General features: G+C 39.7%; 2 protein-coding genes across 3 annotated transcripts in view; one reads left to right on the top strand and one right to left on the bottom strand.

The window, feature by feature from the left end:
• Window positions 1–14,617, bottom strand: part of CMSS1 (cms1 ribosomal small subunit homolog) — a 224,092-nt gene that overhangs the window by 188,302 nt on the left and 21,173 nt on the right. The window lies entirely within an intron of this gene.
• Window positions 1–14,617, top strand: part of FILIP1L (filamin A interacting protein 1 like) — a 197,017-nt gene that overhangs the window by 166,204 nt on the left and 16,196 nt on the right. The gene's annotated exons all lie outside the window — the stretch shown is intronic.

Below are 14,617 nucleotides of genomic sequence, written 5' to 3'. Positions count from 1 at the left end.
GATTTCACACAGCAGATGCTAGTATTTTAACACAGAGGGACATATGGTCTACTTCCATTAGTAACCTACAGAACTGGCACCATTAAGCTTGATTATATCCAGCAAGACATAACAGCTACACAGGCTGTGTTAATTCACCATCTACCAACTGCAGACTTCCTGTTCTCACACTTCTTATTTAGCACAAATGTATGGAATTCAGGGACAACAAATATATCTTCCTCCAGAATGAGGTGAGAATTTAAAATCATGGGAAGGTGCTTGTACTTCTTCTTCTGAGAGCATCTATTAAATATGCTACACTTTCAAAATCTCTTCTTTCTATCATTTAATCCTATCTCTTTGTGATATGCTTTGTCCCCCATTTGAGTTGGAAGACTTTGCTCCTTTATCGGAATTCTGCTTTTGTTATGATAGCGGTTACACCTTAGCTGAATCCAGACTGACTATTACTTAGCACAGACTCATTGAAATCAATGAGATTTAAGTTACTCACCAGTTCAATAGCTAAATGATTCTAATGGGTCTACTATCTTCAGCACCGTTAAATCTGGATCCAATCCTTTGGGATTATTTCTGCTTATTCTGAATTCATGACTGCCTACTTACACTGCAATTGTTGTCACTGTAACTTCAGCTATTGTCATACCTAAGAAAAATTTTGGGATCTTCATGATATTCTTTCCATCAGTTTTCCACCAGCTGAGCTGATTAATCATACTCAGGATCCAACTGGAAGGTGAGATGTGATTTATAATGGGAAATTAGAGGGGCTGGAGAAGAAGAGTGAAGGAAAAAGCATTGTTAATTTCTTCATGAAATCACCAGCTTTAAAATAAAATTATTTAACAGATACAGTAATTACATGTAGGGAATCACCATTAGTCACTAACAGCACATTTGTTTTGGGTTCCTTCAAAAGTCTGGCTGCACTGCATTGGCTGCTCATCCGATTACGCATCGACTTCAAAGTGTTGATAGGTAAAGGTTCCCCTTGACAATTTTTGTCCAGTCGTGTCCGACTCTAGGGGGCGGCGCTCATCCCGCTCTTCAAGCCATAGAGCCAGTGTTTGTCCGAAGACAATCTTTCCGTGGTCACATGGCCAGTGTGATTTAGACACGGAACGCTGTTTACCTTCCCACCGAGATGGTACCTATTTATCTACTCACATTTGCATGCTTTCGAACCGCTAGGTTGGCGGGAGCTGGGACAGGCGACGGGTGCTCATTCCGTCGCGTGGATTCGAACTTACGACTGCTGGTCTTCTGACCCTGCAGCACAGGCTTCTGCGGTTTAGCCCACAGCGCCACCACGTCCCCCCAAGTGTTGATGCTTACGTACAAAGCCCTAAACGGCTTAGGGCCTCGATACTTGGCAGAACGCCTACTTCCACCAAGTTCTACCCGTGTCACTCGCGCGAGTCGGGAGGTGAGGCGGAGGAGCCTAACGCCGAGGGAGGCCCGGAAAGAAAAGACAAGAAATCGGGCCTTCTCGGCGGTGGCTCCTCGCCTCTGGAATAACCTTCCCCCTGACATCCGTGCGGCCCCCTCGCTGGGTATTTTTAAAAATCAATTGAAAACACTGATGTTTCAGCAGGCCTTCCCCACCAATTCCTGATCTTTCCTCTTTTTTCTCTCCCCTCGTCTTTGTCCCACCTTGTCTAAGTTTTTCCCCTTATTTAACATTGTTTTAATCATATTGTAATTACACTTGTTGTAAGCCGCCTAGAGTGGTCTTAAGTGGCTAGATAGGCGGGATATAAATAAAATAAATAAATAAAAGTGATCTTTTTGTCACTTTGGAATTGCCTTCCGGGTGGATAACAAATCCCATAATACAATTGTTAGCTAATTCCAACAGATGTGAAAAAACATTAGGTTGTGAAATTGTGTGTCCTGATGCAAGATTCCATCTTTCCACACAAAGACAGACACCCCTGCACACTGAACAAATTTAACTCTGCACAGAGCCAATAATTTATTTGAACATTTTCAAATACAGTACACTTTTTAACACTACAGAAGCTTTGCCTGACAGCACAGTTTCTCAACAAAAAGCTGTTCATCACTCCCTACCTTACTCTCCCCTAGGTTATACAAGTCCAGAAACTGTCCACTGACTGAGCTGGCTAGAACATGTGGGAGTTGTAGTCCAGAAATACGCAAAATGCCAAGATGAAAAATTTACTTGTATGAACATAATTCTCAAAGGGTGCCTTCTTTTCCCCTAGGGAAGAGGAATGTGGGCATATAGACATTGCATTAAGTAATTATTTTAAATCACAGAAAATGTGTTAGCACTATTTTTAAAGGATGGAATAATTTGTTGCTTTTTCTCTTGTTTGATTGAGGAAGGATGGAATTTCATGTAGATGAATTAAGTGCAACATGTTATTTCCAAGGGTAATGGGGTTGATTCCACTAATGCACTTGAGCAATCATGGTTTGCTTTGACTATCGTGCTAATACTTGAGCTGAAAGGCCAGTTGGCGTTCTTCAATTAAAATGTCATACGATAAATGGCTAATGAAATAAATAAGGCAAAGTAAACCCCATGTAATAGCTGAAAGCCTGTTGCGTAGCATAATAAGCTGCACTAGAGTAGGCCAACTGAACCAGTGTAGATTTAATGAGATTTTTTTCTGTAAGTGCCAGTGATTCAAATGGGCCTAATCTACTTGCAAACTTACTATGCTAAATAGCAACTAGACTAGGTAGGTCCATGAGAATCGACAGAAGTTACAGAAAACTGATTCACCAAGTCCTCACTGATTAAATGGGCCTACTGTAGTGTAACATTAAGGAACAGAATTTCAACCAATGTGACCACAGGACAATGTTAATAGGAAACGGGGATATCAATCAAGGAAGGCACTTTTAAGAATGAAGACAGATACTAAAATTGCATGAAGGGGACACACCATGGGATGGGGTAGACTAGCCCTAAGATGGATGGAAGCTCCTACTCTCCCAGTGCCAGCTTTGTGTTTTCCAATAAGTCACATTCCCAACACTCCCACACCTAAGGTGATAATTCTCAACTCTTCCCTGCCGCCCCCATAGGCTTCATGTTAAAACTGTCTGTGTACTCTCAATTCATGAAGATGTTCTGGGAAAATAACATTTATGACCAGTCAGACACTCCGAGAACTAGAATGAATTGCTGCTGGCACAGAGCCATGCTCAAATTCATCCAAAAATATGTACAGTGGTGCCCCGCATAACGAGTGATTCTTTTAACGACGAATCCGCATAGCGATGAGGTTTTTGCGATCGCATAATGATGTTTTAAATGGGAAAACATCACTTTGTGATGATCGGTAAGTGTTTTGCTTACTGTTTATCGCATAACGATGTTTTAAAAACAGCTGATCAGCGGTTCCAAAATGGCCGCTAAAAATGGCCACCTGCAGTGTTTTCGCGCCCTTTCCTCGCATACTGGGCAACGAAAATGGCGGCCGCATGGAGGATTTCCGCAGAACGGTGAGTTTTTTGCCCATAGGAACGCATTTAAGGGGTTTCAATGCGTTCCTATGGGCTTTTTTGCCCCACATAGCGACGAATCCGTATAGCAATGATTTTTTTGGAACGGATTATCGTCGCTATGCGGGGCACCACTGTACTACTTTAAGAAAGAAGATAAAGTCTGTGTATCAAAACACTTGCATAATTTTGTTTCTCAAGACATGAGCAGAAAAGCAACTTCCTTGAAACTTGAAATAACACCAAAACGGTCAAAACCACAGCTATGCTTTATATGGCTACTCAGTGGAATATGGTCCAAAGCACATTTACTGGGAACTACTGTTCCCTGAATTGTGTGGGGTTCACTTTTAGCTATAACTACATTTAGGATCAGGGATGTGGTGGCACTGCAGGTTAAACCACAGAAGCCTCTGTGCTGCAAGGTCAGAAGACCAAGCAGTTGTAAGATCGAATCCACACAGAGTGAGCTCCTGTCGCTTGTCCCAGCTCCTGCCAACCTAGCAATTCGAAAGCATGTAAAAATGCAAGTAGATAAATAGGTACCACCTCAATGGGAAGGTAACGGCATTCTGTGTCTAGTCACACTGGCCACGTGACCACGGAAACTGCCTATGGACAAACGCTGGCTCTATGGCTTGGAAACAGGGATGAGCACTGAGGATGAGCCCTAGAGTCAGACACGACTGAACTAAATGTCAAGGGGAACCTTTACCTTACCTTACATTTGGTATCAGGGTTGCCCAAGGTTTTTTCAAATAACAGTCAACTTTTCAGATCAAAAACTCAAAAATACGTTTCATGATTTATGGACTGAAGTGCAAATCCAGGGATTGAAAGCTGATGAGATTATACATAAAAAACCACACACTTGGAGACAAAGATAACCCCCAACCCATACATTTATGTGGCTTACAATCAAATTTAATATATGTACCCCATGGATATAATTCAAGATACAGTTTTACTAGTAACTAGCTTTTGGACCAAAAACTGAAATGCAACAATTTTTAAGGTGTTAAAAGTTAGAAACAAATTACCTTGCATTCTTAGTAAGCAACAAACCTTTAATTTGAACGATTCCTAGCTTTTCTGTTCTCACATGAAGAACAAAAAAACTGCTATACTACTGCCACTGTGAATATCATATTATAATTGAAGGGTTTTGTATTAAATTACCTACAGGAAGTTATACTAAGGCTAGGAATCTTCAATTTTTTTCTCTTAAATTGTTTGAACTTGATAAACAGCCTTGGACAAATCCCTCTTTCAGTTCTGCCTCCCCATTTATGCAGTTGGTATAAGACTAGTCCAAATTAATAGGCTACTGAAGATTGCTGTTATATGGATTCTCATGGCTATGCAGACTGGGAGATTCTGAGAGCTGTAGTCTAATGATAAAAATTTTCATACCTCTAAGTACATTACAAAGTATTTTGGACAACAGAGATGGTGCATGAATGCTACATATTTTAATACTTTTTAAATCTCTAAATGACAAAAATAATAGGATAACAATTCTATCCCTGGGATTTCAATATTGCTCCAAGGGAATACACTTATTTCTTGCTCCAGCTACTGAAAGCTCACTGATGCTAATACAGTGCCTTTCGTACAAGATCCTGTACAAAAACACCTGCCATTTGGATCTCTACCTTCAGGGTGAGTGGGCTTCATGCCTCTTTAAAAACCTTTAATAAGAGTCCAAAGGCTTTGGTCACCTTTGGCCAGTTCCCATTACATCCAAATATTGACAACAGCATGGGAAAATGTAAATGGTAAATTTAATTTAAGAGCAAAGAAGGCAAAAGTAGATAAGTTAAAACTCAGCCATTCTTTCCTCATAGTCTTGGGTACTAACCCCAATCCCACATCTCTAATGTCTAATCTTTCCATTTCCTCCTGATAGTCTTCAAGTTGCACAACAGTAATTTCCTCAGTGATGTAAAAGTCTGCGAGTTCCAGTTTCTGCTGTGCCAAATGAAACCACTTGCTTCTTTTCTGGCCTAGAACCAATATGTTTATGAAACAGAAAAGGGAAACATTTAAGAGACCCAAATCATACACATGTACATTCACAAACAAACATACACCCACTTACCTATAGCATTAATAGGCAACATTTTTCCCAATTATAATGCTAAACCATTAAAAATAAACAGTCTTGTTGAAAATGGGGCTCCTATTGCTGCCAGTTCATGAGTGCATGTCAGGCTCCACCAGATCATGCTATTTCACAAGTTTGGGACTTAATGGACAGAAGCACAGCTTGGAAAACTTACTTTTTTGGCAACAACTCTCAGAATTTCCCAAACAGCATGGCCATTGGCTTAGTGGGGGGATTCTGGGAACCATAGTACAGAAAAGTAACATTTCTGTCTTCTGGGAGGATGGAGGGCTAATCCAGCTTCAGAAATTAGGCTGGCTATGCACTAAATGAGGATTAAAAATATGGAATACAAATAACACTCTTCTGTGACTCAGAAACAAAGACTGATAAACAACAGCAATCCCATATGAGTTTACGCAATCCCGTTCACTGAAATTAAGCTTTTTGCCAAATAGGTATGTATAGGAATTTAGATACCACATATAAACACAAAAACAGAGTTATACCACTCGTTCACTCCAACCTAAAACCAATTTTCCAGGTTTCCCAATGGGCTCCTCATCCATATCAGCTTTTTCCTGCGAGGACTGACCGTAATAGTCCCAGCCCTCTTCTTGCTGGGTCAGAAATGAAAACAAGAGTTAACCAACTATGGCCCGGTTATTGTCCTGGATTCTTCTTTTGTCTTCAGCTCCAAACAATGTCAATTAGATATTAACAATTTGTTTTTCTACTTCATATTAAATATTTAAAATACTGTTCAATATCCAGGGTTGCACTTGATCATGACATGCCCCTTTATAATTATGCTTACATATCCAGCTAATATAAATCAGTTCCTGACAGGGCAATCCTATTCAGAAATAAATTTCACTGTGGGACTTACATTCATTTAAGTGGGTACAGGTTGAAAACGTCTGTAGTCCTACTTGGGAATACAGTACAGTGCACACAGTGAGGGGCTTAATAAAGATACATAGGACTGTACTGTTATGCTACCTGTATGTGACAAAAGCTTGTCAAACTCAGCTAAAGAAGCCTACAAAAATTGGAAACATCTTATAAGCCAATTTAGATAGAAAATGGGACACTTAGAAAAATATCATATCTCAAAAAAAACCCACAACAACCATACCTCACCTTAGTTGAGAAATAAACTTCATAAAGAAATTATTTCAGCAATTTAGAAGATTTTAAAACCCAATTGCCCTAATTAGCTTCCCTGAACACTCCTGAAGATTTTGCTGCAAGTTAATTCTCTGTCAGGTCGTATTATAGACTACAAACAGGCATCAATTCTAGTACCCAGCCCATAATGTCCCATGAGCCTGCTTTATTAGGCCATTGCTTTCATATCAAAAGCATGGAACTGAATCCATCCCCAGAATTGATAAATACCTTGATCCTACTTTCTCCTTGCTCTTACTTCCTTCATTTAGGTAAAGGTGAAGGTTTTCATGTATTCGCGAAGGCTTTCACGGCCAGGATCTAATGGTTGTTGTGGGTTTTTCGGGTTCTTTGGCTGTGTTCTGAAGGTTGTTCTTCCTAACGTTTCACCAGTCTCTGTGGCCGGCATCTTCAGAGGACAGCACAGAGGACAAAAACCCACAACAACCAGTAAAGGTTTCCCTTGACATTTAGTCCAGTTGTGTCCGACTCTAAGGGGCGGTGCTCATCCCCGTTTCCAAGCCGCGGAACCAGCGTTTGTCCATAGACAGTTTCCGTGGTCAAGTGGCCAGCACAACTAGACACGGAACGCTGTTACCTTCCCACCAAAGTGGTACCTATTTATCTACACACATTTTTACACGCTTTCGAACGGCTAGGTTGGCAGGAGCTGGGACAAGCAATGGGATTTACAAGTCTCCAATTGGTATCAGTTTTTCAGCCAATTTACTTCTAGTCAGTTAACTAGAATGTGATAGTTGGAACTCCAAAACTGAAATGGTTCTGTCCAGTCCTGTTCAAGTTCCATGGCCTTTTATCCTTCTCTTGAGCAACCTCTCCAGCATTTTACAATCCCTTCTTCAACAAATTACAACCCTTATTGACCTTAATCAATGTGAAGTATCTTCAGAACCTTCTCTCTGATTAGACTGGTTTTTTCAAGGTGTTTTCTGTCTCCCTCTTCAATACATTTCCTTTTCCATCAGGGCACCTTTTTCTCATTTCATTACAGACTTCCTTTAACCTCTTTTGATTCTAGGTTGTCTAGGCCTCATAATCATCAGCTCCTGATTTTCAGACGCTCTCTACATTTAAACCAAGCTGAAAACTAAAACTTTCCTCATGAAAGTGTTTAGTTCTCTTAATAAACTGAATATTTTACACCTCCTGACCAACTAATCCTGAATTAGAGTACTTAATCACAAGACCAATGCAATACAAATAACCAGCCCCTAGATACCACTGTAAGGTTCCACTTCTGGAAAAAAACTGCTTCCTGTAGGTTTTCCTTTCCTATAACTGAAAAACTATATCTCTTCTAGAGTGATGAACTATACCTAGAAGACACCCATCTTTTAGTTTGGGGAGGTTGTTATCTAGCAAGAACAAAAATCTTTCTAGGCTTACATGTGAAAAATAAAACAGTAACTAGGTTTAATTACACATGCATGGTATTTGATGTATTAATGGTAGCACTATTTCATTATAACACTGTTAATTGTTTATTTTCTTTGTGAGCCACACAGCAGCTTTTAAAACAAATTTATATGTATGTAAACATGCAATGCAAGTATGCTTACCAATGCAGATGAAGCCTATGTTCAGTATCAAGTCATGAGTTAAGAAGGGTAATAAAGTCAGATTACACTCAAATTATAAATCTCTAAAGCCTTTCTAAAAAGTTCAGTTTCTCGGGATGTTTGCGACAACCAATCTGACTGTGTTTCAGTCTAGCCAACTTTATAACTTGAGGGAATTTTCTGAAGGATTTCCTCAGTGAGCTCAAGGCAGATGAACAAATATGGAAACATGAAGGGCAAAGGTTCAGGGACAGGGATAATAATGATATTTTTAACTATTTTAAACATTATCCTGTTTGTGAAGAACAGAACTGACTCTCAGTTGCCTCACCTTTCTTTTTCATAATATGCACTGTTAGTTTTAATAGGTGACCTGGGTATAAGTATCCAAAATTTAAGAATACATAAATTGTGACTAAATAAATTATTACTGAATAATTATTTCATTATGGATTTTCTATTATTCAGGTATGTTTAGCCACTACAGGTTGGAAGAAAACCACTTTTTTTCTTTCTTCTTTTTCACTCCTTGCTACTGAATTATATTGCTTCACCTATACTTCCATTATAAAGTGATTTCACATAAGTTCTCTCTTTCAAAACAGATGTAGTTTAGGACACAGAAGGAGCTACTTTTTATTCCCACCAGATCCTTTTAATTCCATCATACTCTTTTTTTTAACTAAATAGGAAAATGTTTCCAACATGCTGAGGATATCCTTTCTTGATCCCAAATGAATTTTTTCTGGAAAAAAAGCAAGATGACAAAAGCCTTCCAAAAGCCTTCCAGGAATACTCCCGATTTTATAGTAAATTAAAACCACAGCTGTGCCGACCTGCTTTTTCTACATAAGCAGGATATGTTAAGATTTTCACCTTAGGCCTAGAGTGTACTTAACCTGGGTGTCTTATCAGTTTCAGTTGCTTCAAGGTAATGTATACAGAATCTATCTTATATCCGGACATTAAGCATTTGCACTGGGATATCTGTCAGCAACAGTAGTATAATGTTACAGCTACATCAGACTTTTAAGTATGCTGCATAAAGGAAGAGCTGGCTAGCACAGACCTGCTCTGGTATCTAATAATACGTACACAGCAGTACATTCAGTACACAATAGGGCTAGGGAAACTACAACCCTAAATAGCTTCTTGGACTACAGATACCATCACCCCTGACAACTGGACATATTGATAGGAGTTGTAGTCTTACAATATTTGGAGGGCCACAGATGCCTCATGACTTTAAAGAGCAATAAGTGTACACCAGGAAAACTCAAAAATAATTCAGAGATATTACTTCAGTCCCTGCCCAACTAGCCTCAGGCTTCGGTCCCTATCTTACTCTCTGTTGGGAAGGATTCATTGTGCTGCTGAACTGGGAAACAATGCAAAGGCTTCTGTTGTCTGTTCACCTTGTGGCCACCCACTGGCCAGCCACTGCCTTCTAGGAGACAATGAGAGAGTCAACCGAGAAGCAGCTGCCAGTGTTTTGCTATGTGGTAGTCAAAGTAAAATAAAGCTGCCTTCGGGGGAATTCAGGAAACAGGACAGGAGTGACTTTACTTTGAATCCAATCTCCCTCTGGCAGGAAGTTAAATGGGCCAGCCCCCATATACGGAGAAGGAGACCATAGATTTGTGAGATCCAGTGCACTGCTGATTCCCTGGCTACAGTCAACACGGTCAGCTGGTGCAGCACAAACTCTCAATGGCTGAGCCTCAAGGCAGTAATCACTTATCTCTGCAATAAATGCAAGGAGTTTAATGCAGTGTAGTTAAGGTAAAACCTCTCTGTACTCCCAGAGATCATATGGTTTATATTTCCCTAGTCATCTACAGTGGTTCTCAAACTTTGGTCCCCAGATGTTCTTGGACTGCAGCTTCCAGAAATCCTGGCCAGCACTGCAAGTGGTGAAGGCTTTTGGGAATTACAGTCCAGGAACATCTGGGAACCCCAGTTTCAGAACTTATGATCTAAGAGAACAGAAAAGTCATTTTGTGTGTACTGACGAGTTTGGGTCACCTGAGTTAACGGATAAAACTGGAAGACTACTATTCTGTTGGCAGTTCCAGCCAGAGTAGCCCCACTAAATCGATTGCTGAATGGTAAGTCAATAATTATGGGAATCCCATTGATTTAGTGAGCTTACTATAGTTGGGACTAGCAACAATGTACTACCTGAAGCATCATTACAAGCTATCTACATCTGTACATGATGAATTCTTCTTTAAAAACTCAACTCCTGTGAATATTCAGGTGTGGTTTATTGATCATAGCTGGGATGTGCAGGAGGACCCTGGCCAGTTTGCTCCTACCACCGTAAATATCATCTCATGCAGTCTCTAGAAAAATACGGAAAGGTGACGGCCAAAAGTCTGTTGTTTGATGTAGCAAATGCATTAGAGTAAACCTACTGAAGCAGTGGGAATTAAGTGAGTCAATTCTGCCATAAATTCATTTGATTCAAACAGGCCTACTCTAACTGCAACTTACTATGCTAAAGTATATCTCAACACGAGTAGGACATTTGAATTAATGAAACTTATGGAGGAGTTGACTCACCAAATCCCACTGACTCATTGGGCCTACTGTAGTGCAATTAACGTAAGTATGTTTCAAAACACACAGATGGTTTACATGCTGGCAACTACTCATAGCTTTGGGAAGCAATGCTGCAAAGAAGCATGAATATACAAAATAGGCACAATAAATTACACATAACATATCTGCAGAAATATTCATATAATAGTCATTAAATTTACAAAATGAATCATTACCTAACCAACACTATAATTGTCCAAATTACTGCACAGGAAAAAAATAAGATTCTGTAGCCAACTGAAGAGAAGTAAAGAAAGATTAGTAGATAAATATTTCGGCCTATTAAACCAATGTATGACTGTCACATCCCAGAGGCGACTAAAATTTTGTGATATACAGTATTTTTGGAGCTTTGTCATGCCAGTGTTCATTTAAGAAGAAACATTCTACAATGGAGTGTTATTTTAAGCCTAATGATGTGAATTCTCCAAAGCTGAGTGAAACTGACAGAAGTATTTTGTTTGTGTAGCTATGGCAATAGTTAAAATTAACCTCGTGGCAAAGACTCAGAGGAAGCATAGAGATCATGAGGTTTCATTAAAGAAAAGAGGAAATATTGTTTATTAATGAAAGCATCTTTTTATACCTAGTAGCTTTTCCACTAGCTCTAAACACCTACTTCTCAGATAATTTTGTCTTTATACACTTTATTGCAGTGCTTTTCTCTATAGTATTTCTTCCTTATTCTGCACATTTCATCTGCTGTTTTAAAGTAGATGTATGATATACTAATGTGATAAACTCATCATATGTGGAGTGTGCAAGAGGAGCTTGGCCACTTTGCTCCAACCACATAAATCAAGATGTTCGCTTGATTTAAAGCAAAGAACTGTTTACTCACTGTGGTGTAATGAATAGACTGACAGAGGAGGACTCAGGAGGACTCGGTTCAAATCCCCTCTCAGCCATGAAAACTCACTGGGGGCATGGAACAGGTAAAAAAACACTCCTTTAATATCTCACTTACCTTGAAAGCCTTATTAGAGTGGCTGTAAGTCAGTTCCAATTTGAAGGTACATAACAAAAACAGTTTAAAGTAAAGCTTATTTGACCATATTACTTTTATGCTGTACAATTGATACAAACTAGGAATGCTAGTACAGTGGACCCTCGACTTACAGACGGCTCGACTTACAGACTTTTCGAGTTACAGACTTCTCTGGCTGCAAAATTTAGATTCGACTTGCAGCCGGAGAATCGACTTACAGACCAGAAAAAAACCAAAATGGAACAAAAATAGAATACAAACTGCCAGTTATGGGAGTAATCGGTTTTCAATGCATTGTAGGTCAATGGAGATTCAGCCTACAGACTTTTCGACTTGCAGCCACCGCTCCAATATGGATTAATTCCATAAGTAGAGGGTCCACTGTAGAATTCTGCTTACGTATTTGTCCCCATAAAATTAATATTCTTCTACTGATATAACCACTGGTCTATCCCTAACATTGGCATAACTAGAGTCTGGGGATTATTTATTTAATTTCTATATCCTGCCTTTCCTCCAAGCAGCTCAAGTCAGTAAAACAATTTTCTTTCTCCCCACTTCAATTTCACATCTCTGTGAGGTAAGCTAGAGTGTGAATGTGTGATTAACCCAGTGAGTTTCAAATCCTAAGTGTGTTGAGCTCCTCGTGCCCTCCTGAGACCTAATATAACATTGCAGCTACTACACTATCCATATTAGTGGGTACCTTACACTACTTTACAAAACCTGGGCATAGTTTTTTATTCAACTGCTTATAAGCCAACCTTTGTCTCTAGAAAGCCCTTAAAGAAGCTTATAAAACATTATGGAAACACAGTGAAAACAAAATAAGTAAGACTCCTTTCTGTGTTGTTTTGAACAGACTACTATAGCTTCTTCTTTGGTAATATAAGACTTCCAGTACAGACTGTTTCCGGGCACAACTCAAAATACTGGTTATATGTATAACTATGTATAACTTCAATTTAAGCTATCCGAAAGACTCTGTTCTCCCATATGAACCTGCCTAGACTCTTAAGAAAATGCCTTGCCTTCGTCATGCTACATCCAGGCATATATGATAAGGACACCAGAGAAGGCTTTCTTCATAACTGCTCCTGTACCTCAGCAAAATGGCAGTTGCCTCCAAGAGGTTTCCCTGTGTGCACATGCACCTGCTTGCCCCAGGTTCCTCCAAAGCCCTGAAGAAACTCAGCCAGACCTGCCAAGTCCTGGAAGCCTGAGTCAACCAGCAGTTGCCAACCATGCCCTGGGATCAGCAAGATTAATGATTCCCCTTCTTCCACAACCGATACCAGCCATGCAGAGAAGATAAAGGCTGTTTCTCAAATAGCAAAAATTCTGAAAATCTATAAGTAGCAACTTCAAGGGGCTAAGTTGACTTAAGAACCCATCATTCCCAACCACACTTTTAAAAAGCACACAGAGGTATAAAATATATATTTTATTAAGAATATTTAAAAAAATGCCAAATTACAGAAAATAAAATCTTTTTAGACTAAGCCAATTCCAATAAATGGGAACAGTTTCCATTATAAAGAACAGGTCGATGGGCTAATTGATGTATTTGGAGGACCCAAGAATAGACACCGAAAAGTTTCTGAACACACACAGAGTGCTATTCTTCACCAGCATTGGAGCATTTTAAATTTAACAGCAGATGGTTCCCCCTTTGATCTCAGTCTAAACCCATCCTATATTCAGATGACGTCCCTCAGCCAGCTGTGCAGGAGATAAGCATTTCCCCATGTAGCCACTACTCATTTTCCACAAGAATTCAGCTATGTGAATCATAAACCTTTATAGGATTTTCCAGGTACAGAATAGGAATGAGCCTTTTATGTTTAAACAAAAAAACCCAAACATGAAAGAGGCTCTTTTTTAAATCTTTTGTGTTCTTTTGTAGATTGATGAAAGAGACACTCTTAAACATGAATTATTTGTGTTTATCAAGGAGGGGTGCACAAAATATCCAATTTAACATGTTCCACTTCCCATGTAACCTTTCTTTTACCCTTTGTATATTAAATCACATGAGAAAAATTTCATCTGGTAGCATCACAGAGAAGACTGTCAGCAGACAGGAGGAGGTAACAGGAATTTGGAATCTGTAAAGGGTCTGAAAGCCAGTGAGGAGTGTTCCTTCCCTAGTCGATTCCTTCTTGTAGAATTACTGTGTTGAGCTCCTCCTGCCCTCCTTCATCATGGACTGTGGCTGGCCAGCCTGCATATGGCCTGCTGAGCTTCCATCTCGGGTCCTTTCCCTTTTCCCCTTGATTTGGAGGGGCCCCCTCCCCCCCATTTCTTTTGATTATATTTGCTGCTGCCTGGCATGCCTGCTTCAGCCTGCAGGACTCAAAGAAATAAAAAGAAGTCATCAAGAGAAATCTTCCCATATTCTAGCAGTTCTTGTTGTGGGAAGATTTTGATTGGTTGCTTTTCTTGGTTTTTGGGAGAGGACTATGTGTGTACGTTTACTGTTGCTGCTGCTGCTATTCTGCCCCCACCCCAGGGGGAGTCCCTCTCTGTCTGATTTTTTAAAAAATATTTTCTTAATTTACTATGTATTTATTCCATTAAAGGAGCATATTTTGGTAGATTTCATTGGTTAGGGTTGCTACAGAAGCTTGCTTCTGTAGGGATTATGGGCATAGACTTTGGGATTGTGGCTGTGTGTCACTGGGC

Source organism: Pogona vitticeps, chromosome 3 (genome assembly GCF_051106095.1).
Source record: "Pogona vitticeps strain Pit_001003342236 chromosome 3, PviZW2.1, whole genome shotgun sequence".
Classification (NCBI taxonomy): Eukaryota; Metazoa; Chordata; class Lepidosauria; order Squamata; family Agamidae; genus Pogona; species Pogona vitticeps.
This window is presented reverse-complemented; position numbering and strand designations above follow the sequence as displayed.